Raw genomic sequence first — 27236 nt, 5'->3', positions numbered from 1 at the left:
TAATTAAGTATGCCTGGTTTGCTTGGTGGGTGCTTAGAGTATATATGAATAGAGACGGCACCGGATTCCTCCTCCCATCCACTTGCATTAAGTTGCTCAAAAGCGCATGAGGCGATTTCACTCCTAGGAACAAGTGCATTCTGGGATGGATTGCCCCAATAACATGAACGCGCTGGTCGTTGACTATCATTGTGCCGTTTGTGCGCGTTTACGTATGAAACATTCGTTCACGTGTCATGGCGCCAATAACATGAACGTGCGCAATGATAGTCAACGGACCAGCGCTGGCTCGAGCTGCAATATCAAATTCGGCCACTATGTCCATTTCGCCTCAGGGTTTCCTCCGGGTGCCGTCTCTATTCATATATACTCTAAGGGTGGGTGGTGATGGGTGGTGATGAGTGGTGATCCACCTGAACTGAAGCCACACCCACAGCTGTAGTTGGGAGAGGGAGGGCTTAGAGGATGGGCTGATAGTGTGATGTCACTATATTACTGTTTATTTCATTGGCCCGTTTGACTGTCAAGGGTTCAGCCTCCAGGAAGAAACCCTAAATACAAAGTTAATACACCATTGCACATAAAAACGACTCCAGGGTGTAATGAAGTAGGACTGTCACCTCATAGACACATGAAAAACTGGAAAAATACAAACATTGTGGCACTCCCTCTTTAAAGCTGCTTTTAATATTTAATATCATATTGTCTATGTCCCTCAAAGTTATTTCTAATTGTTTGAGACTCAATCACCACTCTGATATAACCAGTCCTTGTAATTTCTTTCTGGACTTTGAAAGCAGTTTTAGCTGCAATACCACAATGTCCTGAGGTGGTGGGGGTGCTGATATGCAGATTATTTAATATTTGAGTCATTATAATACTGATGCTAGATAAAAACCAGGCATGTTTCCATTCCATGCCAGCTTGGAAATTCAACAATGGTGGACATTGCTGATGACATCACGATGAGGACAAAATCAGTTGAGCTGTTCCTGAGAGCAATTTCCATTAAAACACCTAATATGATATGAAAGCCTGATTGTTCAAGATTGGTTATTTGTGGGGATAGAAAACACATATGGGAGCCCCAAAAACACAAACTAAATTGAACAAGTTGCATTTTATGTTATAGGTACTTTAAATAAAAGCTACACCAGTCTATATTAACACAGGGATAAACCAACCAGTGTTCTTGTCCCTCAGATATCCACCCATCCAAACTGTCACAAGGACAGGTTTCCCTGATGTCTCATGAGCGTTGCATGAAGTTTTATGGATCCCAGCTGGACGACACCATGATCTGTGGAGAAGACAAGACGGGACTAGTCAGCACCTGTAGAGTAAGTGTGTGTGTGTGTGTGTGTGTGTGTGTGTGTGTGTGTGTGCGCGTGTGTGTGTGTGTGTGTGTGTGTGTGTGTGTGATTGATGCTTGTCAATATTCCCAGTAGAGATGAATAAAACAATTAGATCTGATCAAAAAGGTTTAATTGAAGATAATACAAAAATGAGAATAAGTCAAAGAGATAAAGTAGATCAAGTAAGTGTGTCTTACAGGGTGACTCATATGGCTGTGTGTCTTACAGGGTGACTCATATGGCTGTGTGTCTTACAGGGTGACTCATATGGCTGTGTGTCTTACAGGGTGACTCATATGGCTGTGTGTCTTACAGGGGGATTCGGGCGGACCCGTGATCTGCAAGGACCATGGGGTTCACTACGTGGCAGGCTTGGCCAGCTGGGGGAGTGGGGCATGCGATGGTGAAAACCCTAATGTGTACACCGACGTCCACAGACAAGTGCAGTGGATTTCCCGCTGCATTGCCAGCTATGGAAAACAATGCAAGACACAGAGTGTGTGGGAATATGAAGACTATGAAGTATAAACCTTTTATATACATACATGTATACATAGGAGCATTACCTTTAATCCTCCCAACACTAAAACATATCGTCATTACGTCACCATCGAAAACCAATCACACTCTGGCATTGGGTCCTTTAATCCACATCTTTATTACGTCGTCATTGAGAGCTAGTTATACAGATGTATGTAATCTGGCACCACTGCCGTATCGGGCACAATTGTACAAAATGTACAAAGGCAATTTAAATAAATGTCAGCCGCATATTTAATATAACAGAAATGCAATTAATATACGCGTAAATGGCTCAATTGAATAACAACATTGCTGTATAATTTGCATCAGTTGAGTCCCAGTTTCAATGTATTGATTTATAAACAGTATGCAGAATGAGTACATTTAATTCAAACAAAAGTACAACTCAATACAAAAACTGTTGACACTATGATGAAGCATTACACTTGTTTACAATAAGGCCCACCATTTTCAATTCATCAGAACATTTAGAGACTTACAATTATACACTTCTATATGGAAGGAATGATTGAATGTAATATGTCAGGTAGGCTATTTCAAGTTAGTTTCAGCCTTCTAGTGGAATCTGATATTTCCTCTTGTACTGTGTCTTATGGGTTAAGAATTGCATAATTATGTACCATAATATGACATAAGATTCAGGAATACCATGCATCAGTTGAGTCCCAGTTTCAATGTATTGATTTATAAACAGTATGCAGGCAAATGGTTTGGGAAAATGTGTATAACTTGCCGATATTGCTTAATTCTTAGACATGCGCTGGACATGATCAGCAGTGGAAAGAGGAAGGTTCTCGGAGCAATCTGTGTTATTCTAAAACCTTTTTAATAAACATGGTTAATATGACATAATTTATGGTATTAGTGTTATTTCTTCATTCAGAGCATGCCAACACATTATACACAGCATAAGAGAGGTGATGGGAGAAATCGGTGTAAATCTATGACAGCTATAATTTCAATAAACATATAGTTATGACATGGCGTTGTATAGAGTAGACAGACACTACGTGTAAGTGTAGGTTCTGCCGTAGTAGAAAGGACTGCGACGGAGAGCAGGTTTATGTATCGAGCACTGATCCATTTTCTGGTTGCCGGAGCGTTGCTTAAAGTCCCTAATAGTAATAACTTTGGGACAGGCCCGTCTAGAGTTTGAATGGACAGGTATCAGTCAAAAGGCCCGTCTAGAGTTTGAATGGACAGGTATCAGTCAAAAGGCCCGTCTAGAGTTTGAATGGACAGGTATCAGTCAAAAGGCCCGTCTAGAGTTTGAATGGACAGGTATCAGTCAAAAGGCCCGTCTAGAGTTTGAATGGACAGGTATCAGTCAACAGGCCCGTCTAGAGTTTGAATGGACAGGTATCAGTCAACAGGCCCGTCTAGAGTTTGAATGGACAGGTATCAGTCAAAAGGCCCGTCTAGAGTTTGAATGGACAGGTATCAGTCAAAAAGCCCGTCTAGAGTTTGAATGGACAGGTATCAGTCAAAAGGCCCGTCTAGAGTTTGAATGGACAGGTATCAGTCAACAGGCCCGTCTAGAGTTTGAATGGACAGGTATCAGTCAAAAGGCCCGTCTAGAGTTTGAATGGACAGGTATCAGTCAAAAGGCCCGTCTAGAGTTTGAATGGACAGGTATCAGTCAAAAGGCCCGTCTAGAGTTTGAATGGACAGGTATCAGTCAACAGGCCCGTCTAGAGTTTGAATGGACAGGTATCAGAAAAAGAGAGACATTGAAGAGGAAGGCCGGGTGGGGTAAAGATAAACATATGGAATGTCAGAACAGGTCGGCTCCATATATGGAGATCTAAGAGTTTGAGGTTTTTATCTTGAGGTTTTTAGGTCAGATGTCGTGTTATGGTGGCCGGCTCCATATAAGCAGATCCAGCTCTTCTCCATGTATGGTTATCCAGGGTTAGATGAGGTCAGTGTATACTCGTGATCCAGATCTTCATGGCCATATATGGTGGTGTGACGTGTCACATGAAGGCGTGAGGCGGGACTGACGGCCATATATGGTGGCGTGACGGATCGGCGCACTGACAAGGTTTTGCAGGTTTTCATAGTAATACAATAAACGTGTAAACAGAGCTGTGTTCATGTAACACAGCTCTGTTTACACGTTTATTGTATCCCCATTTATATTCAATGTTTATTTGTACATATACATGAAAACAAACATAACAATGATATGATGAATATCACTATTTTGTGATAATTGCTGAAAAGATAGTGATATAATATTTTGACATATTATTTCCACCCCTACCTCATCACTTCATTAAAGAAAAATCACACCCATGTTAAGTGAGGGGCGCTCTTGTCATCATACATCATCAGATATCATCTCATACTGGCCAATCAGAATGCCTGTTGCCTGTGATTGATTAGCTGATTTGCTCGTTTACATATGACATACATTTTCCCTTCAATGTCAATGGCGTTTAATTTGTCATATTTAGCAGAATTTTGACGTAATTTCTCTGTTGATCGTCAATGGCTCATTTTGAGATGTGTGGGGACAAAGGCTGTATATAGGAGGGGCTAGCGCCCCTTAAAAATACATCATTTTTCATCGTGCTCCTAAAATAATTTGTGTGCTACTAGATTTTTCAACTTAGGCGCACACGTGCTACTTGGAAAAATGCTAAGCGTCGAGCCCTGACTATGACTACATAAAATGCAATTCTAGTGCTGTCTACGTAACTTTATGTGCATCCTTCTGAATACATTGAGCCCTGCCTCAGAGCATACAGGTGTGCATAATACTTTGTTGCCTATAAAACACACATACACACACACACACACACACCCCAGTTACTGTTACACACTGTCATACATACTGACATACATACGGTCTAGTCTAACTTGGACTCAGGGGGGTGGTCTGCCTTGCATAGTCCCCAGTGAAATATATGAAGGTATTGTAGGCTGGGATTTTACAAAAAAGCCCCCCTTTTAAATACATACATACATCTCAGAAGTTGAAGCAGTTTTTAAGGACCCACTTTTTGGCCAGTGCAATAGAGCATGCTTTTGCCTTTTTTAAACCCTACCCAATTTAACCAAATAGCATACATACTGTACATGCATACATACACACACACGCACACACACGCGTGCACACACCCCAGTTACTGTTGCCAGTGCCACACACACACGCCCTTCAGTTACTACTTTATATTTTTGGAATATAACGCTCTGTCCTAGCCCATATTGAAATTAGAATTCCCCAGAAAATAATAGCACAAGCTGCATTTCTCACCTAATTATAGTAAACATGATATGCGCTATTTAGCGGTTACATCATGACTACACAGATCCACTGATCCGGATATTTTACAAACGCAAAAAAAATGAACTGACATGCTTTCCAAATTAATCTTGGAGTGGCCGTTGTGAAATGTAGCCTAATAAGCAGTGTTGTTGTTGTATGTGAAAACCATTGGCAATATATAATTTACCTTTTGTACAATTAAAAGTATTTTTCCGTTGTAGGATAAAGACATCTTCAACTGAACTTATACAAGAGCACATATTATTTTGTATAGGATTTCACAAAGAGTAATGACAAAGTTTACGGTCAACTGGTCAAATGCACTGTTTGAACAGACACTCCTTATGTCAGGTTACAAATATTTGTGGTGTTTGTTTAGTTCATAATATTCGAACACTATATGCCTTAGGATGACGAAGCACTTATCCGTGTTTCTTCTGATTTATGTCTGGCCTCACCAAAGTCATGCATTGTATAGTAGTCTTGTTGAGGAACAGTTGCATTGGAGGTTCAGTTGCATTTCATGTCAGAATAAAGTTTTCTTTGCTTAAAACTATTTGGTATGAGTTTTCTTTGTGAAGGCACCTAACCATTTTTCTCCCAACGTAGAGTTGGGGCGGCACTTGTCGGTAGGGCTGGGATGAGGCTCTGCGTCATTCCGATGGGGGCTCCTCACTGGCAGGTGAGTCGGTAGGATTCAACATAAGTGATATCACACAACTGTGTGTGGAGAGGAATTATGGACGATTAAATTGGGGTTAAAATGGCTGAGGAAAATAAATACATAATGACTAGTTGGGCATGATCTGTCATTAGAAATATTTAATAGTCATTGAAAGTAATGGACCACCAAACTAAATTTGGGGAATAATGTCGGACAAGGTTCTTGTATATTGTGCAGGAAGGAAATTATATCAAGAGAGAGAGCCCCCTAGTGAAGCTAGATGTTGAATGTCAACAAATCAGTTTTTTTATTTTGTTAGTTATGTTACGAAACAATAATACAAGCAAATTAGTCGGGCACTTGCTTGAGAAAAATTATTTAATGAGTAAAAGTTTGTGACAGCTTTAAAGGGTCAAGCCCGTGTTATTCAATTGTCTACTTTATTCTTTCATTCTTTATTCGGATTTGGATCCCCATTAGCGTCCACTGTCGCGGTAGCTAGTCTTCCTGGGGGACACATAAAACATCACAATATAAAACAAACTAGATACAAACGACTGACTAAATCTCTAAACATCAATATCAGCCACATAGTTAAAAAAAGGGGGGGTTTTAAACACTTTCAACATGAATCGTGGCATTTAAGAACACTGCATATACACATACTGTATGTGTACATTGTACACAACCCATTTTGAAGGTTGTGCTAGGAACTGGTACAGTCCATTAATCACTTCTAACCCTATAAATGTACTTGACCCGGGTCACCTATGGCTATATACTTGGTTCGCTCTTCCTCCCCCCTCGCCCCCTCTACACCAAATCTCTTCACCAAAAGTATCTGATCTACAACTCACCATGCGTCTCAATGCAAGCTTATAGATCTGCCCTTTAAAAAAAAACTCTTGCCCCAGAATAGGGACGCTAGGTTTCATGACTATTTTCCCGCAAACGGACAGAACTTCAGTCTTCGGTCCTAAATGCAGTCAAGCCCCTGATGAATTAGTATTCTGCATTCAGTGGAAAATCTTTGTGGTTTGAGCCCCTGTAGAGAACAGAAGAGGATCTTAGATTAGAGGTCTCTACTGCAACACACCTTCACATGTAAAGTAGTGTATAGGCATATATGGAGACCGATCCGATAGATATGCAGATATGTATTGCATAACCGGGCGGGGCATGGATTCCCAATTTGCATCGTTCCCTAGTAGATTGGTGCCCAATGGGATACATCCACATCCATAAGGCATTTTGTAAATTATACATTGTCACCAATAAACAATATTACATATATAATTTATTGTACATTACATGAGTATGTCCACTCACCAGTTCATGGGGAAACCTCTCCAGTTCCTGTTAAAACTCTGAATGGTCTCCATGTCTTCTTCACTCAACTTGAAGTCAAACACCTGAGCGAGAGACAGACAGACAGTCACAGAAGGACAACAGAGTCGGCAGATCTGCAATAAGGAGCTAAGGAATCTCTTGCTATTGTACATTAAATCATGCAATGACTTACTGTACCCCCCCCCTCCCATCCTCCATCAGGGGTTTTTGTTCCACAATGTGATTGCACAGTCAATTACCTGGAAGTTCTCCTTGATTCGATGTGGCGTCACAGATTTGGGAATGGCGATCACGTTCCTCTCGATAACCTGATAAGAACCTAGAGAAACAAAATAATCTAATCTTTTAAAATTGGCTTGAACGCAGACTGCTTGGTGCCTAGACAAACATAACGGGACCCTTCATATATGCAAACGGCGTGAAAGGCCAGCTTTGGCTTGTTTGATGAAAACGTCCTTTGATTATGTTTCTGTAAAGATCCTATACTGTATGTGTGCTTAGTTAGGGACGTTATTAAGCTACACAGCCTCATGGTATTGAGCAACTACTAATAATTTGTTCTTAATCTTGCCCTGCCTGGTTAAATAAAGATTAAATACAGTAAAGTTTAAATTTGCTAGAGTAAAGTAACACATTCTCAGATGGGTAGGTGCCTGGGACCTTGAGATTCCAGCTAGCTATGTAGTTCATATTGAGCATGATACATTTTTAAACCACATCCCGCATCCCTATTTTGGGCATGTTATTATAGGACAACATTATTATTATGTTTTCCTTTTATTATTATTAAAGGTTTTTCTACACTCTTCAGAAATTGCAGGTCTACAAGCTAAGAATACATCACAATGCAAAGTCTTGTGAGCTTGTAGATTGGCTACTTTGACTAGAGCCCACCTATCCGGTTACCATTACAGTGTACTGTACGCTTACTGTACTACACAGTAATACTAGCTAGAAGAAAATAAATAAGAATTCATTGGTTAAAGGGTGACTTTTGCTAATTTATTACCTGAAACGTTTCGTTCTATTGTAAGGACAGACACTTTAATGTACCTACTGGAGACATCAGAATGCATCTGTAATATGTGAGATCCATCCCTGCACTTCCCCACTGCTCCCAGTAGTTAGGATGAGTTAAGCCCTAACCACACCAAAGGGTCACCATGCAACTCCTTGGGTCCAAACGGTTGCAAGGAGTTAATGCTAAAACTGTCTTGACCCTTTGGTGTGGTTTGGGCCATTGATTTCCATACGTTGAATCACTGGTCAATGTGGGTCAATGTGCAACAAGACATATCACACCGCTAAAACCGTCTTTAAAAGCAGAGGACACCAGTAAGACGCGCAAACGCGGGAAGCGAACGCAGCTGAGACCCTGCAGATCATGTCTGTCTGTCTGTGTGTCTGTCCCGCTGTTACTTTATATGTGGACCTGGCCCCTTTTGTGCCCATATATGGAGCTGAGTGATTTGTTTGTGATTGATGCAACACACTCCATATTTGGACGTACACTCCATATTTGGACGTATAGCGGGACAGACAGACACACAGACAGACATGATCTGCTAGGTCTCATAGTAAGTGCTCACTGCGTTCGCAATCACTGCGTTCGCAATAATTTTGTACAAATATACAATTGTGCATTGTCACATAAAGGGCAGCTACACTGCAGAATCTTATGTGAAGTATAACTTAAACAAAAGACAACGATCCCTCTGTGCTCAAATACGGTCTGGAACATTGCCATTAGCACTGGAGACTGGCAGGTTTAATGCCACTCCAGAGGAAGAGATACTGCTTGTTATATGAAAATGAGATCCACTTTCTGTTTTACTGCTCTAAATATGATGCCATAAAGAGATTTTGTTATTTGTAGGGATTTCCTTGAGTTAGAGGACTGAAAAAATTGAGATATGTTTTGGTAAATTAGTTTTTGTTGTGGCTGAATTCATGTCAAGCTTTGGAGAGAAGACTGTATAATTGTACAAACGCACCCAAAACAGCTAAAGGGGTCGAAATTATGACGATTATGTTAAAACTTAGCAACGGTTTGCTCTACTACCTGTGCTGGGGTTTTGTTGTACTTCTCAGCGATGGCCTTGATCTTGGGTTCCTCAAGCAGAGTAGGTTCATCGCGTTGAGCCCTTTTGGAAATGTCATAGATGTACAATACATGACACAGCATAGCTTAGCAGATCAGGCTGTACTATTGTATAATGCATAACAATTTGACCTAACACAACTTTAGCTTTATCCCATTTTGGGCGGGAACCCCTTTTGGTGTTTTAAACATGTTATAATTTAGCTATTGAAAAATGGCAGATCTACAAGCTGATAGCGCGCCACTCGGTATGAGCTTGTAGGTCTGCTCTTTTTGAAAAATCGTGAAAATATTTATTTCAGAGAACTGGAGGATTTAGAATATATAAGGTCTGTTAGGGGACCCCAGGGGGCTGTAGGCTGTGACTGAGATATCCTGTGAGTGGCAGTAGTTGATCAACTTGTCCTGTGTCAGATACGGGTGGCACTCAATCTAGAGGGACACACACACTCAATTTTATCAACGTCACGTGGCATGATCTTTCATCCTTGACCGAACGAGTCAAAATGACTTCTATTTTGGCCTGTTATAAAGGGTGTTGATGACTTGATGCTCACCTGGTTCGTGGCCGGCTTGTACTTGAGGTCTGGCTTGTTTAGAATGGCTTCAGTCTGTGCCTTGTTGAAGTTGGAGATACCGATGGCTCTGACCAAGCCAGCATCCACCAGCTGCTCCATTGCCTGGACAAATGGAATGCTGGAATTATTATTTTCATCTTCAGTTAAAATGTAGTGGAGTGGTATCTTTCTCATTCCCATCGTGCAGTGATGCTTCCACATGCGTGAAGGCAGTGCACTCATTCACTTGCTCCCTCACTAATACCGTTGCTTCCCCACACTTCCTCCCAAACTCACTCATTCGCTCACTCCTTAGTTGCCTTTATAGTCTTTACTGTTTACCTCCCAGGTGTCCAATAAGTTGCTGCCATCAGGAATGACCTTGCCGTCCTCATCAAAAGGAAATAGGGAGTCTCCTGGCTGCACATGTAGAAATAATAAACACAAACAGGAGGTCAGAGCAAGAGATTAACCCAGGATGTTGAGAAAATAAAATCTAATAAAAACTAAATTGCATTTTTCCCGATTGGCCTAAGATATAATATGCCAGGGACATTAAAATGACTCACAGGACTCACTCCTAGGCCACCACACCACATGCCATCATTTTGAAAACGAGGGCACTGATGAAAGTACAGATTAATATGTTCTAATTGTATGTAGTGTAAGTGGTGAGGTTCTCAAATAAGCCCCTCTAGTGTTTCTCACCTCACCGGCACAACAACTGAACAATCATCTTTCCTTTGGACATAACTAATTGAATATGTATGTGTATTATGTTGTGCCAGTAGCATGGAATAGTTTTTTTCAGTTTTTGTTGTAACTTTGCTTGGATAAGTGCTCGTCGTAGTAGTAGTAGTGGTGGTGGTGATGATGATGTTGCCATTTTGTGTAGCTTTATCTGATCCACAGACATCCACTTCTCAATGTCATAAAAACCCACAGATTTCTGCTAGACCTTGCATCTGTGTTAGCATTTTGATATAAGAGCAGATGTTCTGGGATACCTTGCATCGCCACATGGTGTCACTGTTGAAAAGAAATACCTGACCCTTTTCATTTTTTGATTCCTACTGTCTGTACCTGGAAGCCCATAGGAAAATGGACCAAATAGAGGTCCAGGTAGTCCAGTTGGAGAGCCTTCATAGTCTTCTCACACACACCCCTCACCAGGGAAGGAATGTGGAAGGTGCACCATAACTATAAGAGAAAACATATAAGTTTATAATAGTTTCAAAGTTGCATAAGGAGGGAGGACATGTTGCATGCTTTCCTCGCAGTCAAAGCTTGTCACTCCACGGGAGATAATTTGACATCTTGTCTCCTGACTCTTTATAAACAATATGGCTTATGGCTCTATGCAATCAGATCAGCTGCAAAGCAATTCTCCCTTAGTGAAATATAAAAATCATGGAACTTAGAAAGAATAAATATGGTTTAGGTATGTCCTCATAATAAGGTAGTATAAAACGCATGCTTTGTAATTAAAGGCAGTGGAGAAAAAAAACTGCCAGGCTAAATGTTTTAGCCTGGATTTAGTCCGAATTAGAGTAAGCCTCAAATTCTCTGGATTGTTGGTATAATCACAGACTCACAGTATGTAATACAGTACTAGTAGTAGTGAAATGAGATCAAACCTGGCAGTGTAACAATAATACAGTGCAATAGTTATTAATAGTCAACTATTATGAATAGTTAACTATTAATGAGGTAGACCTTTATTGTTTCCGTTTCACCCAGCTGATGGTGTCAAAGTGAGTTCAATGTTGTTTAATGCAATCAGATAGTTTGTTTGGTTGTAAGGGCTGTCAAGGCCAGAAAGTAACTATTTTCCACTCAGTAGGCGTTCCCGCATAACTTCCGGGTATGATGATGATGTCACGTGCATACCCTCTTTCTCAGGGACACTTTGACACAGGCCTGGCCTGGGTGAGAACCCTTCTGGCACCATGACTTTATGTATAACCCATTTTGAAGCTTCACTTTGCATATTTGAATGAACAGAATTTAATGCATGTGGAAACGTTGCTAATTGCCAGGGTGCCGGCCCGGTTCCGGCAAGCCGCCCCACACCCGAAACGGTAGAGAAATGACAGTTACCATGTGGGGGTCCCCGGGGAGTCCCCGGAACATCCAGACCCCCAGGAACGTGCCCAGGGGGCCGGACCGATTCTGGTGAGTTAATTACCATGTTGGGGTCCCTCTACTGTACTGTATTGTATTGTCACTGTACTGTACTGGCCCACCCGAAAACATCATATATACAGTTTGTGTGTGTGTGTGTGTGTGTGTGTGTGTGTGTGTGTGTGTGTGTGTGTGTGTGTGTGTGTGTGTGTGTGTGTGTGTGTGTGTGTGTGTGTGTGTGTGTGTGTGTGTGTGTGTGTGTGTGTGTGTGTGTGTGTGTGTGTGTGTGTGTGTGTGTGTGTGTGTGTGTGTGTGTGTGTGTGTGTGTGTGTGTGTGTTTGTGCGCGTGTTAGGTTGCACACAGGTGGTGAAAAACAACCATGCTATTTTCGTGCTCATACCCAGCCAGCCAGCAATCCAGCCACACACATAGCTCCATAAGGGAGTGGTTGCACCACTCAAAAATATGGATATACCAAACAAACTATTCCAAGACCTACTTGAAGAAACGTGTCGGATTCATCCGTGCACATCTTTGGTTCACTCCCACATGAACATGTACATACTGCGATTACTGCGTTCTGCACAACTCACCTTACTTACAATGAACAGCTCCTCTCGTTTGACCAGGCCTTGGTCCATCATGGCGTGGATTCCAGCACCCACTTCCCCTTCATTCTCATAGACGTATGCATATGTATCTATGTGCCTATAGCCTACGGCCTTTTGGGCATTTCCCGGCTCTGCCTGGAATCATCAGAATACAAGATTTCTATCAGCTTGTGCGTAGATCGTACCAGTGTTCATTTAGTCGATTAAAAGTGTGTGTGTGTGTGTGTGTGTGTGTGTGTTCAACCAAATGTAAAATAAGCCATTATGACTCAAGGCCCACCAAAATCAGATTTAGTCAAATAAAATCTTATATTATTTAGTCGACTAAAATTAGACTCAAACTACAACTTTTCGGATGACTAAAATGTGACTAAAACTAGGCTAAATGAAATCTTATTCAAAAGGCACAACTAGATCGTACAGGGTAAAACACTGTTTAACTGTGAGGATTTGACTGAGTAGCAGTAGCGTATTTGTCGTCTCTAAGTCTGCGGTTCTTTGATTTGTGTAATCTTGTTTTATTTTGTGAGGCAGTGGTGGCCACTATCAATCATCATATCCAGTGTTTGGCAGTTATCAGTTTGAAATTATATTTTTTGTTCTGAATGTGTGCAAATGTTATTGTAGGAGCCAAAATATACATTTTGTTTGTTGTTTATTCTATTTGTTTATTTTTTCCCACGCTTGGGTTTTCGATGTGCCACAGCCCTCACCTGATTGATGAGCTCCTGCTGTGTGTCTGCTAATCATTGTACTTATGTCAGCTGTGTGTCTGGGCAGTGGCATTCAGTGAGAGAATGGGCGTGAGCTCTAGGCTCAATATTTTCTGTTGACCGTTTAATCGTTTATCCTTTGATCGTTTATACCAACAGAGTACGTTTTCATTTATCAACATTTTCAGTACATTTTTGGACCTTGTTTATTTGTCAATAAATCACCTTAACTACAATAAGAACCTTTCTGGATTTGATTGAAAGAAACGCGTCATACAGTTCCTGCCGACAGCTCGGCCTCATAGCACTACTTCTAATTTGAATTGATGGGAAGAAGTAGTCGCTACAACAGTTATAGTAAATTCAGAAGGAAAAAATCTGTTTGATTGATGTACCGCCACTGCACTGACAATCGCTACATCTTGGGGGGGGGGGGAAGGAAAATTAAATAGGTCCCCTTGTTTCAGAGTGGTAGATGGTGTTGCAGTCAAGGGAGACGTCACTCACTTTAGATTGCATATCAGACAATAAGTTGGAGAGAGTATGCTATGGCTCTCAGATTTTTTCTCAAAAGGTCAATCTAAACAGTATTTCTAGCCAGAGTAACCACATTCAACTGCCGTGGAAATTTGGGAGGGGGGGCACCCGGATCCTCTCTTCTAGGTCACAGATTTACATCTTCGGTATTTACACAATGGAAATAAGTTCAATGACTTTTTGGGGTCATCCTTTTGACTACTGTGTGCAATCTGCATTCTAATGTTTTTTTGTTTTTTCTGGTCAATTAAAACTAAATGCCCATATTACAGCTAGAAAACAAAAGTCCCCTTTGGCTTTTATGAATTTCTACAAGTGCATGACCACGGCTTAGTGTTAAAGACCATACTTTAAATATGAAGCAGCGTATGTCTGCAGTAACCTATTGACATACAGTATAGTATGTACAATAAACCAACAGGCACCATTGAAACCTGAGGCTCCAAGCTTGAACAGACAAAGTCTGAATGATTACACGTAAAATGACAAAATGTCTTGCCTTACCCTCCACGTTCCTAGGCCCACCACAGGCATCTTTGCTCCGGTGTTGAGTGTGACAGACGGTATCATGATGTCGGTTTGATTTGCTGCTGTAGAACTACCAGTATAATCTACCAGCCTCTCATGGACACCTCTGCGAGTCTGTGTATAAAAGCTGGGATTTAAAGGCGCCTGAACAGCAGAGAGAAAGAGAGAGAGAGAGAGAGAGAGGGGGGGGGGGGGGTGGATTGCAACCCACTTATGTAGTCATTCTATTGGCAATCTGAGAATCCCATCGTCAAATATTCGGGAAAACAGCGCCTCCGCTATTCTATTGGTAAACAGAAGAGTGGGACGGGTCTATGTGCGATTTCAGGCTTCTGCCCTAGAGCCTCCCTGTAGGAACATGACTCAGCACTTTTTAGAAAACTCACATTTTGTACTCAAGTAAAGTACAAATACCTCAAAACTGTACTAAAGTACAGTACTTAAGTATATGTGGGCTAGAGTTAGTAGGCCTAATAGTCGGACAATGTGAACAACTACACGTCAAATGGTTCCACGTTTCATTTATTTTTTTAATATAATTTTTATCCCACGATTTTGCAACCCATTTTTTCACCCAGTGTCAATTATCGAATGTAATCGTGGGCGCTACACTTCCTCTGCCAACCTGGGGGGGGGGCAGCGGAGTGACCTCCTGCTTCCTTCTATGCATGAGGAGTCCAAGCTGCTTCTTTTCATCTGGCAGGGGGGAGCTTACCCGGCCAGTTCCTTTCCCCTCCATCAGGCGCCCCGGCTGGCCAGGGGGAGGTAGTTTAGATACCAGGATTACTGCATGTTTTTTGTGAGGGTATACCCTAGGGGACACGTGGAGAACATGCATGTTTTCATTTTTATTCTCCTTTTGAATATATATGCTTTGTAGCACTTTGAGATTTGTTTCAAATGTTAAGTGTGTTATAAATAAAATGTATTATCATTATTATTATTATTATTAGTAGGCCTATAGTAGTACTAGTATTATTATTACATTTATTATTATTATTATTATCAGAGATGGGAAGTAACGAAGTACTTCGTTACTGTAAGTACTTTTTTTCGAGTATCTGTACTTTACTGAGTACTTATTTTTCTGACTACTTTTTACTTTTATCCGTTACATTTTAACACAAGTAATAGTACTTTCTACTGAGTACTTTTCAAAATAGGCTCGTTACTTTTATTTTATTGCATGACACCTGTGAAGTTGCCCGAAAGGCCAAGGCTCCAAGAACAGTCAGGAATGGTAGTTAAGGGCTTTTATTTTCCCCAAACTCCTCCACCAAAAGTCCATACAATTGTTCAGTGCAATAATTCTCAATAGCAAACTATATTACAGGCAACAAAATAAAAATAAAGAAAGGACAAAAAGATAAATAAATACTTGGGCAACACTCCTTAACAAAACCCAAACAGGATGAGAGCTCTCTTCAGGCTGCACCTTGATCACACAAGGCCCTGTAGCTCTCCCTCAGGGATGTTATTTGTGTCAATGCCCACATCCAACTAACTAGCCTGTCCCTGCAGCCTCCTTTAAATAGGAGTGGGTCCTACCACTGGCACAGACTCAATTAGTACATTTCTTCTCAAATACTACACTAATAAATAAATACTTCCAACCACCTTGAATAAACAGTAACCTAAACATTCTAAATAATGTGTTACAATTAAACAAGTATAAAACAGAATGAACACTCAATGACAATTACTCAAAGAATAAGGAGAAACACCCCTCTCCTGCATAGCACTTGGCCCTTTCCTCATCAAGGGAGATGCCACCAGCAGTGCAGGAGAGACAACTAACCAATCAGTGATTACCATTCAAATAAAGTTTAAAACAACAGTCCTTGCATGTTATAGGAAACAGTTTAATGTGTCTTTGTATATAGGGCACGGGTTGCCCCGTGACAACAACGATTAAAATAATAATATAGGCGCATTGAACGTACCATCAGAAAAGGAAGGGAAAAAAAGGTCCCTCGCAGCGCACACACACAAGTCAGTGAACAGAAGGTACCGTACGACGGTGAAGAGTAGACACGTTGAGATTGTGAGACAACAGACTATAAAGAGCACCCGCGACTAACAGAAGTGAGCCCCACGCATTAAACGAGAAGCACCACCGCTTTATAAAATAGCTGTCCGAATTTGACTTTTCACTGTAGCGCTGCGTAATGATCCACACTCCACAGCTGTTCTCGCTGATTCTCCAATGCGAATCTGCGTCGCGATCATCAATTTGTAATTAAAGAAAGCTTCTGCAGTCTGCACACACATGTACAACAACAACAACAACAACAACGCCACAGCTGGGTGTACTGCTTGCGTTTAAAGTCGTTTACAACCGTTCCACAACTTTCCACTGTCCAGCTTTCCCCTGCTGTTCTCTGGGATAGAAGCCTTATTTATATTCTGCAGCAAAACGGTGTCGCACGCCTAAAATTGCAGATCCACAAGCTCACAGCTGGGCGTGGATGAGACGCGTTGTGAGCTTGTACATCTGCTATGTATTTAAAACGTTAATAATACATGCAGGCCAGGGTCTTCAATTTTTTTCAGGTTGAGTTGCAGTGTTGGCTTGGATGCCATTTGGAGGGTGCTGTGTTAAAATGTGTGAGTTCATCTATTATTGTTGTTAATGTTTTATGTCATTACTGCTCATCCACAGATTTAAATTCATTTGTAATAAAACTGAGTTTTATGAAATTCCTTATTTGTACCAATTGTTCTGCCCTTACTATACGTTGGTGTACATTGTGTATGGCTTGGCAGACAGCTAACAAGGTTCCCAATAAAGCTCCAAAGGCAGTGACTTGGTTTGGGTTCTTTAGTGAAGAATACATTGTAAAACTGCAATACAGAAAAAATAGGAACACAACATTGGTGTCATATACTGTAAAATAATAAACCAAACATAGTTATTGTATGCATCATACAAGATTACAAAAAGAACATGTAAATTGCTTTAAGAGCCAAGAAGTTTAACAAAAACACACAAACTTACAGACTTATCCTGTCCAAGGCCTGATAGAAAGGGTTAACTCAACATGTAGTGAGTGAGCTCTTGACAGTGTGCTGGCTTAAACTGAACTGACTCTGACCAAACTAATCACCTCATAACTACCCTTGTGAAGCTACCAGGTGAGGAGAATTACTAATTAAGCAAAAGAACATTGGTCTCCATTACACATAGGGCCTACTAGGTGAAAGGTGAACTACCTAGAAAAGTAAACAGCACACTCCCCGCATGGTATAATTGGTTATACCACTATACAGTCTCTTTTTGAAGAAGAAGAACAACTTCTGACACAGGTCTAGAGTACACCTTGGGAGTACCTTGTCGGATGACCTTCACGTCGACTTTCCTCACTTTCTTTTCGTGACCGGGATCAGCCTTGACGAAGAGTCCTGTAGGCCACCCACCCCCCGTCACCCGAGAGTCCCCCAACAGCATGACATCTCCAACTTGCAGATTGGGCTTTTCGGCCTGCCATTTCCTCCTAGGCTGTAGAGTATCCAGGTATTCCTGCTTCCAGAAGCTATCGGAGAGGACCTTGACTCTACTAGGACTAAAGCAGTTGAACTTCTTATTAACATGAATGGTGGTAGGGCAATTACTTAGTGGTGGGTTGAAGACTTCCTCATTCTCCCCGCTATGATCTTCCTCAGTTGATAAGCGCTCCGTTAAGAATCTTTCTTCCCTAGCTTCTTGTTTGACCGTAGCTTCTCCATCGTTGTCCATTGTTAACTGGTGCACTGATGAAGAGGTAAGTATGGTTTGTTTTGCAACATGGTGTGAATATTTAAAATAGCCTGCTTCAGGCCCTTGTTGCTCTGCTTCATCCTCTCGCTGCTGAAGCACTTCCTCCAGCTGCTGCTGAAGCACTTCGTCCTGCTGCTGCTGAAGCACTTCGTCCTGGCGACGCTGCTGCTGAAGCACTTCGTCCTGCTGCTGCTGAAGCACTTCGTCCTGGCGACGCTGAAGCACTTCGTCCTGGCGACGCTGAAGCACTTCGTCCTGGTGACGCTGAAGCACTTCGTCCTGGCGCTGCTGAAGCACTTCGTCCTGGCGCTGCTGAAGCACTTCGTCCTGGCGCTGCTGAAGCACTTCGTCCTGGCGACGCTGAAGCACTTCGTCCTGACGCTGCTGAAGCACTTCGTCCTGGTGACACTGAAGCACTTCGTCCTGGTGACACTGAAGCACTTCGTCCTGGCGACGCTGAAGCACTTCGTCCTGGCGCTGCTGAAGCACTTCGTCCTGGCGCTGCTGAAGCACTTCGACCTGGCGCTGCTGAAGCACTTCGTCCTGGCGACGCTGAAGCACTCCGTCCTGGCGACGCTGAAGCACTTCGTCCTGGCGACGCTGAAGCACTCCGTCCTGGCGCTGCTGAAGCACTTCGTCCTGGCGACGCTGAAGCACTCCGTCCTGGCGACGCTGAAGCACTTCATCCTGGCGACGCTGAAGCACTTCGTCCTGGCGACGCTGAAGCACTTCGTCCTGGCGACGCTGAAGCACTTCGTCCTGGCGACGCTGAAGCACTTCGTCCTGGCGACGCTGAAGCACTTCGTCCTGGCGACGCTGAAGCACTTCGTCCTGGCGACACTGCTGCTGCTGCTGAAGCACTTCGTCCTGGCGACGCTGAAGCACTTCGTCCTGGCAACGCTGCTGCTGAAGCACTTCGTCCTGGCGACGCTGAAGCACTTCGTCCTGGCAACGCTGCTGCTGAAGCACTTCGTCCTGGCGACGCTGGAGCACTTCGTCCTGGCGACGCTGGAGCACTTCGTCCTGGCGACGCTGAAGCACTTCGTCCTGGCGACGCTGCTGCTGAATCACTTCATCTTCTAGAACACATGATTGCAGTGCGTCTGCTTCAGCTGATGCAATTTCTGCAGCTTCCTCTGATTTTAGCAACAGCAGATTAGCTTGTAGATCAGCTTGTTGTTTTAATATTTCTGCTTCCTTGTGTGCATAGGCTAGTTTGACAAGTGCAGCTTGTGCTTTAGCACGTGCTTTTACTGCAGCAGTACTGATTGGTTTTGAGCTCTTCACCACCCTTTGAATGTGACATGATGAAGAGAATAAACTGCAGTGTTGAGCCATGTCTTTCTGTGAAGCCCGCTGTGCTTAAAGTCTTTTTACTGTTCTGCCCTTACTATACGTTGGTGTACATTGTGTATGGCTTGGCAGACAGCTAACAAGGTTCCCAATAAAGCTCCAAAGGCAGTGACTTGGTTTGGGTTCTTTAGTGAAGAATACATTGTAAAACTGCAATACAGAAAAAATAGGAACACAACATTGGTGTCATATACTGTAAAATAATAAACCAAACATAGTTATTGTATGCATCATACAAGATTACAAAAAGAACATGTAAATTGCTTTAAGAGCCAAGAAGTTTAACAAAAACACACAAACTTACAGACTTATCCTGTCCAAGGCCTGATAGAAAGGGTTAACTCAACATGTAGTGAGTGAGCTCTTGACAGTGTGCTGGCTTAAACTGAACTGACTCTGACCAAACTAATCACCTCATAACTACCCTTGTGAAGCTACCAGGTGAGGAGAATTACTAATTAAGCAAAAGAACATTGGTCTCCATTACACATAGGGCCTACTAGGTGAAAGGTGAACTACCTAGAAAAGTAAACAGCACACCAATAAAGATTTATAATATTGTTCTTTTTGACCTGTTAATGATGATAGTGGGATTACACCAGGTTTACTGATGTCTCACGTGCTTGATTGTACATCACATAGCTGCTCCTGCATTTCTGGCTTCAACTTCCACTCATCGCCCAGTTGACTGCCCAGGAGAGGTTGCCAGCTGCCAGTGTCATGGTAGATGGCAAGGTTGATGTTGTCAGCTTGATGCAGGAGAATACAGAATATATCTATCTGGGTGGGGTCCTCACCACTGCTGAATTGAACCCCAGCTTGAAAGCATGATGCAGGTAGATCACAACCCGTCTCCTCCAGATCTGACCGGAGGGCATTGTGTTTCAGTCAACCTAAATGGCACAAAACACCCCAATTAAAACGTATATTCTTGGCAGATATGCTAACACAAGAACAAAAGTTATCTACATAGACCTATCTAGATCAATCAACTTACTTCTCCATCTAATGACACAAGTTGATAAGCTTTTTCCCTCCACGATGAGAGCAGCTGTTTCACATTTTGCCAGCCGGGATCTGCCTCCTTACTCCCCCAGACCTTGAGCATCATCTGGCAGAGCTGTCGCTTGTTATCCTCATTGCCCAGAAATAACTTACAAGTCCTGGGGGTTCCTGGTTGCTGTACCTTGCACTATGAATGTATCAGAAAATCGACGCCTCAGCCTCTCCTGCGCCTTGATGGAAGGTAGTAATTGTAGTAGTAGTGGTAGGAGTCAGTGGAGAAGATGAGATTCTTCTTGGCCACAATGTGGTCAAGCATCTGCAGGCATCGAAAATAGGAGATCCACCATCTCACAATGTGTGACATTGCAACACATTGTGAGCTTGTAAATAGTCTATTTGAAGTACAGTACTTGAGTAAATGTATTTTGTCACTGTAAAGAAATGTATGAAAATGGCAGATCTAACAAGCTAGCAAAGTCTTGTTTTGAGCGTGTATACCATTTTATTTATTATATACGATACAACTTTATTGTCAGCTTACACTGAAATTTGTTCCTCGTATACATTTTAATAACTATAAAACAGGAACCTCTTTTACATTTCCACTCCACGGCGACAATATACAAGGGGTAAATATATTGACAATTTCATCAACAAATAAAAACTAAAATGTTAGGGAGGGACTAGAGAAAATAAAGAGATCCAGCAGAACTAAAAGACAAAGTCATTTTATGTTTGATTGCACTCGGGTGCATGCTGCACTCTGAAAATAGCATATCTAAAAGCTCACAACACATTGCGGTGTATCTAGTATGCATACTATGTAGTAGGCCTATACATATTGCATACTAGATGTATGCACCTAGACTAGTATCTATGAATACTATGAATCAACCATATATGGTGATCGTTGCTGTGGGGCAACCATCCATATTTCAACTTTTTTGACATTTTATATTTTAACTTTTGTATACGGTATCATGGTAGCCTACATGGTGTTGTGACACAAAAGTAGAAGAAATAGGGAATCTACAATCTCTACTAAACCGGTCACAGTTAAAATATAACAATTTTGGGTTCAAATATGATTTATTTATTTTTTAATTAATAAATAGAGTTGGGGGGTCGGTTACCATTTCAAATATGATTATTTTGAGGAGTCCGCAGCCTGAAAACAACAGTTTTGAAACATTGATGATAACAAATATAATAAAAAATATAATCAAACCCATCACCATCTGAAAGGCACTTTGCTGAATAATTAAGAAAAAATATATATGTGACAGTTCTTTCTGAATACATGTATATATATGACAAATAAACCAACAAAAGTAACAATCACTTAAAATAAAACTATAATATCAATAAAACAGTGCAATAATATTCCTTTATGCTGCAGTGACACAGTTACAGTAGAGAAATGGCTTATAGCGCCACCATGGGGCCAATTTGAAAATTGTGGCTGAATTGCGGGTTCAAATAAAATGTTGTGGATGGGGATCAGCTTAGTATTTCTCAGTCACTTTCACAACCAGCCCGTGTGCTCCATCAGGGTCCTAGCAGAGCACCTTACACCTGTTAGACAGGGTTATCAGTGTCGTACAAGGTCAACAGGAACACAGCCCCTGTGAAGCTGGCAAGGTGACTGGTCGAGAAACAATTCATCATTTACCCATCCATTAGTGAGTAGGCCCACCCGGGTATTTATAGGTGTCTGTAGTGCTCACCCTGGTTGTCACGGTGCAACCCTTATAATAAAAATATTTTTTTGCAGAGTTTCGACAACGAGCAAACACCAGTTTCTACATAGAAAGGAACGTTGGTCCTGAACTTGGAAAGTTGTTGTTCATGTTTTTCTGTTTTATTTTATTGTCGATGCGTTATTGCTTTTCATTGTGGGTAATGTCACAGGTGGAAACGTTACAGCTAATTAGAAGCAGGGGCGTGACTGTAGTCAGAGTATACGGCTCTGGGATTGGCTACCTACATTGGTCGTTGCTGTATCTTGCACTAGGAGTCAGTGGAGAAGATGAGATTCTTCTTGGCCACAATGTGGTCTAGCACCTGCAGCCCATATTCCACCAAATGTATGAGCTCCACCCAGTTTGTGAGTTTGTGCTTGAAATGTACTGTAATTCTGCAAACTGTTAATACATATTTCAATCAATCAATCAAAGTCATGTTACATTTCTACTCAGTCGCAGACAAAACTGCATATGGCTAGAATGGAAAAGGCTGTGAACTGCTGAACCACATGCTGTCAGCGCCATCTGCTGGCATATATGGTACAAACAAAAATGCAATTGTATTGCTGTGGAGTGTGGAGTCTGTGGACCAGTCATTTGAACCCAAGCATCCCTGTTCATTTGTGGAAAATACAGATGTTAATTTAGTGAACATTTGAGGTTGTGTGGTGCATGCTATGTAAATATCTCAGGCCTGTGGTGTGAAAAAGCATGTAGGTCATGTACACACAAATAACAAAAGCCATGCATTGGAGGGCCCTCAAAAATACAATGAACAGGTCAAGTCTCTCTCACCCAAAAATAAGGTAATCTCAGATAACTTAATTGTAGACTGTTCATTGAGTAAAGTTCATAAGTAAAAGTATCAATTGCAATGTAGAAAACTGTTACAAGTAAAGGTCAGTAATTAAAAATGTACTTGAGTAAAAGTACAAATGTATTGGTATAAAAATGTAGTTAAAGTACCAAAAGTAGAAAGTACTCTCTCATCATTTAGAATTTCACATGTTTTCAAGTGTACAAAATAGGAGATCCACCATCTCACAATGTGTGACATTGAAACACATTGTGAGCTTGTAAATAGTCTATTTTAAGTAGGCCTACAGTACTTGAGTAAATGTATTTTGTCACTGTAAAGAAAGTTATGAAAATGGCAGATCTAACAAGCTAACAAAGTCTTGTTTTGAGCTTGTATACTATTTTATTTATTATATGAAATTACGCTGAAATGTGTTCCTCGTATACTTTTTAATAACTATAAAACAGGAACCTCTTTTACATTTCCACTCCATGGCGACAATATACAGTACAAGGGGTAAATATATTGACAATTTCATCAACAAATAAAAACTAGACTAAAATCTTAGGGAGGGACTAGTGGAAATAAAGAGATCCAGCAGAACTAAAAGACAAGTCATTTTATGTTTGATTGCACTCGGGTGTTGCACTCTGAAAATAGCATAATATAAAAGCTCACAACACGTACATTGCGGTGTATCTAGTATGCATACTATGTAGTAGGCCTATCATTCTATGCATATTGCATAGGCTACTAGATGTTGGTGACAGCTATATGGGTCACGTGGTGTTGTGTGCTACTAGCCTACGTCACTCATAGAAAGTCAGCTGTTCGCAAAGCGGCATTTTCATGAATGGAAGGAGAGAGGGGTGAACGGGGAAGGTCCAACTTTGTTGACCGCAAATCGCTTTTACAATGCTGTCATTCACTGTGGTAAACTTTATAACTTTAATAAACACAACTAAAGCAGTACCCTGGCCTGGAGCAGTGATGTTCATATGACAACGACCGAAGCAGGGAGTCCAACAACCAAAACATTTCCCCGCTTTAGCCTCTCGGCGTCACACGCTATAGACGCCTTACATTGTCAACAAAGAGTGACACAAAACACAAGGATTGGAGCCACAGAAGGACCTGACAAGTCACACTTTGGACGCGGAGCAAACGAGCAAAATGCACAACTCCACAACACGCAAAGCAATGGAATGATCACACACCAAGGACCCGAGCGCATTCACAACTGACAGGCGGTAACGTAACACAACCCGACCCGTTTCGTTCTTCTGTTGACTCATATTGGATTGTTTGGAACAGTTTGAGCTGGATCCACCGCCGAGTGGAAACTGTCATTGTGTTGAATACGCTGTGGATGTGTGTGCTGCCCGCCGGTGAGCCGGTTTAACGTGAGAGCAGATCAACTTGAAATCGCCTCGCCTCGCGACGGAGGCGCGCCGTGTCTGGTGGCCTTGAGCCACGAGAGGCACCGCCGAGCGAGGCGCTAGCCGAGCGAGTCGCCGTGCCGAGCGTTGCGACGGCCACCAGACCCGACTCAGCGCCGTCCGAGTTACGTCCCGATAGGCAGAGAATAGTATATATTAGTAGCCCCTAGTTTCATTTGCGAGGACAGCTACGCGTTCTGTCGCCGTTAGAACATCTGCGCCGAAGACGCCGTTTCCACGGCGACGGATGATGTCATTTCATTTTGATCTGATTTCATCCAAATCTGATACACCTGGCTAACGCTATTGTGTGTCAACTGTCAAACAATTAACGTGCGCTGCTGTTTGCGATCGCCGATCGCTGTGGCTGTTCTATGTGGCTGGTTGGCTTGCATTGGATCTCATTCCTCATTGTGACCGTGTCATTTAATTGTGCATTAAAAATGAGTGGAATGAAAGTTGATTCAAACGTTGGGAAACAGGATAAGGAAAAAAGGAAAAAATAAATCTCACGGAAAAGGCTCTTGCAAATAAAATTGAATTAATTCAAAAGGAACGCAAAAGGGAAGTAGACAAAATAAAGTCTCTGGCATCCTCTATCAAAGAGCTCATGAGAGATGACAAAAACGTTTCAGTGGTTAAAAGACAACTTGATGTTTTGATGCAACTGTATCACACTTCAAATTAACTTCATGTCTCTTTAATGCCTCAATTGTCCCATCCGATGAACAAAGAAAGCAAAATGAATGGTTCTCAAAGATTAAAAAAACATACAGATGGTCTTATTGAGGATGTTAATGCCTGGTTAGAATCCTCACAAATCGGAGGACCTCAGCTAGAGGCTCATGAAAGCCCCCTGCAGCATGAAGCTGCTGAGGAGGAAAATGGAGGTGTGGGAAATGTGACTCAGTCACATCAAGTTGATGATGCTCAGGAGGATATCAGACCATGTGACAGCATATCCAATATAAGCAGCAAAACTCATGGTTCAAAATCCATAAGGTCAAGAGTGTCCTCAACTGCTTCTGAACGTGTCGGAACCGAGGCCGACTTGGCTGCTTTAATGGCTCGGAAAAAGTTGCTTCAACCAAAGCATGCTCTTGACGATCATCAGAAAACAAAAGGAACGGGGGCACGGTGGCACAGTTGGTAGTGCTGTCGCCTCACAGCTAGAAGGTCCTGGGTTCGATTCCCGCTCGGGGCACTGTGGGTTTCCTCCTCCGCGTCATCAGTGCCCATACCCGAAGGCGGGGTTGGCGAAAAGGCCTTTCTGTGTGGAGTTTGCATGTTCTCCCCGTGTCCCCTAGGGTAGATACCCTCACAAAAACATGCAGTAATCCTGGTCTCTAAACTGCCTCCCCCTGGCCAGCTGGGGCGCCTGATGGAGGGGAAAGGAACTGGTTGGAATAACGTGTTCCTTCCACGCGCTACGTCCAACCAGGGAAACTCCCCCCTGTCAGGTGTAAAGGAGCAACTTGGACACTCAGGCATGAAGGGAGCATGAGTTAAGTCCGTTGCTCTCCCCAGGTTGGCGGAGGGTGTGTAGAGCCCAGGATCACAGTAGATGATTGGCACATGGGTGAAAAATGGGTTACAAAATCGTGGGATAAAAAATATATTAAAAAAAAAGAAAACAAAAGGAACAACTACAGTTTGTTTCAGACATGGCCGCATCAGTGGCTAAATTGAACGTCTTAAGAACCTCTGGGTCAGGGGTGCGAAGAGCCACTTCTAGAAAATCGGTGCTGAGTGTAGTTTCTAGGAGATCGGATGGAATGAACTCCTATTTTGAAAAGAGCCTCAACATTAATGCAAAGCCATTCATACCACACAAGGATGGAAGAGGACAACCCACTGTGGTTGGAGGTGCACGGCCAAAGGAAAAACAAACTGATGGAGCCATACCTTCCCAGAGGCCCTCAGCGCTCACACAGAGACAGAGCAAACCTAGAGGCTACAGAGCCTCCATTGTCTTTGCATAGAGATATACAACCTCTCCCATGGGCTCTTTCTAAGAACACCAGCAGTGAACAGAACAACACGATGTCTATTATGAACAAACAAAATTAGATAACTTCAATGTTGGTGCATCAGCAATGCATTGCTCCACTGCCCAAAAGAGACATCCAGCTGTTTGATGGTGACCCTCTGCAGTATCATGGCTTCATGCAGTCATTCAAGCAGACCATAGAACGGAGGACCGACCATTCCATAGATTGCCTGCACTATCTATAATAAAAGATAATTTATAAGACGAAAAACAAAACAAATAGTGTTGTCTCCTGACTTTCTTTTCTTCTTTCTAATGATTTGATCGGCCCAAAACATTGTGTTCATTGTCATGATTTGTCACGATCCGAGTTGGCTTTGTCCGCGGCGTAACCGTCTTTAAATAAATTAAATAAGAAGGTCCGATGGGAGAATGCATTGAGTTTCCATTTCCTGGGCCACTCGTTTTTCTGAAAGGGGGAGGGACTGCGGCGCTCTATTACAAGTTGGCCTTGTTGTTCTGTAACATTGCTTGTAAATATTGGTGGTTGTGGTTTTTTGTGTCCAAACGTTTTTAGAGGATTTTAGGCTATGTTTGTGGCAAGTAAATATGAAAGAAATCATGGCATGGCATATGAGGATATTTTGGTTAAATATATTCTTCACAGTGAATGCTTTTTATGTGGAGGCCCTCAAGTTTATTGTGGTTCGTGGTTCATTATTTGTTTTTTCATACAGGACAACGAAGAGACCGACAGACCTCGGCCTGCAGGTGAAGAGAAATTTATGGA

At 42.1% G+C, this 27236-nt stretch overlaps 1 pseudogene across 1 annotated transcript; it reads right to left on the bottom strand.

Annotated features, from left to right (window-relative positions):
* Positions 1–6312: 6312 nt before the first annotated feature.
* Positions 6313–14400, bottom strand: LOC308310584 (aldo-keto reductase family 1 member B1-like; annotated as a pseudogene). The gene is made up of 10 exons: positions 14335–14400; positions 12563–12715; positions 10928–11044; positions 10187–10264; positions 9845–9967; positions 9613–9719; positions 9249–9330; positions 7426–7494; positions 7166–7248; positions 6313–6343 (listed from the first exon to the last, which is right to left on the bottom strand). The product of its transcript is annotated as an aldo-keto reductase family 1 member B1-like (transcript).
* Positions 14401–27236: the final 12836 nt, after the last annotated feature.

The sequence above is a fragment of the Protomyctophum bolini genome (genome assembly GCF_963924005.1).
Source record: "Protomyctophum bolini genome assembly, chromosome: 23".
Taxonomy (NCBI): Eukaryota; Metazoa; Chordata; class Actinopteri; order Myctophiformes; family Myctophidae; genus Protomyctophum; species Protomyctophum bolini.
This window is presented reverse-complemented; position numbering and strand designations above follow the sequence as displayed.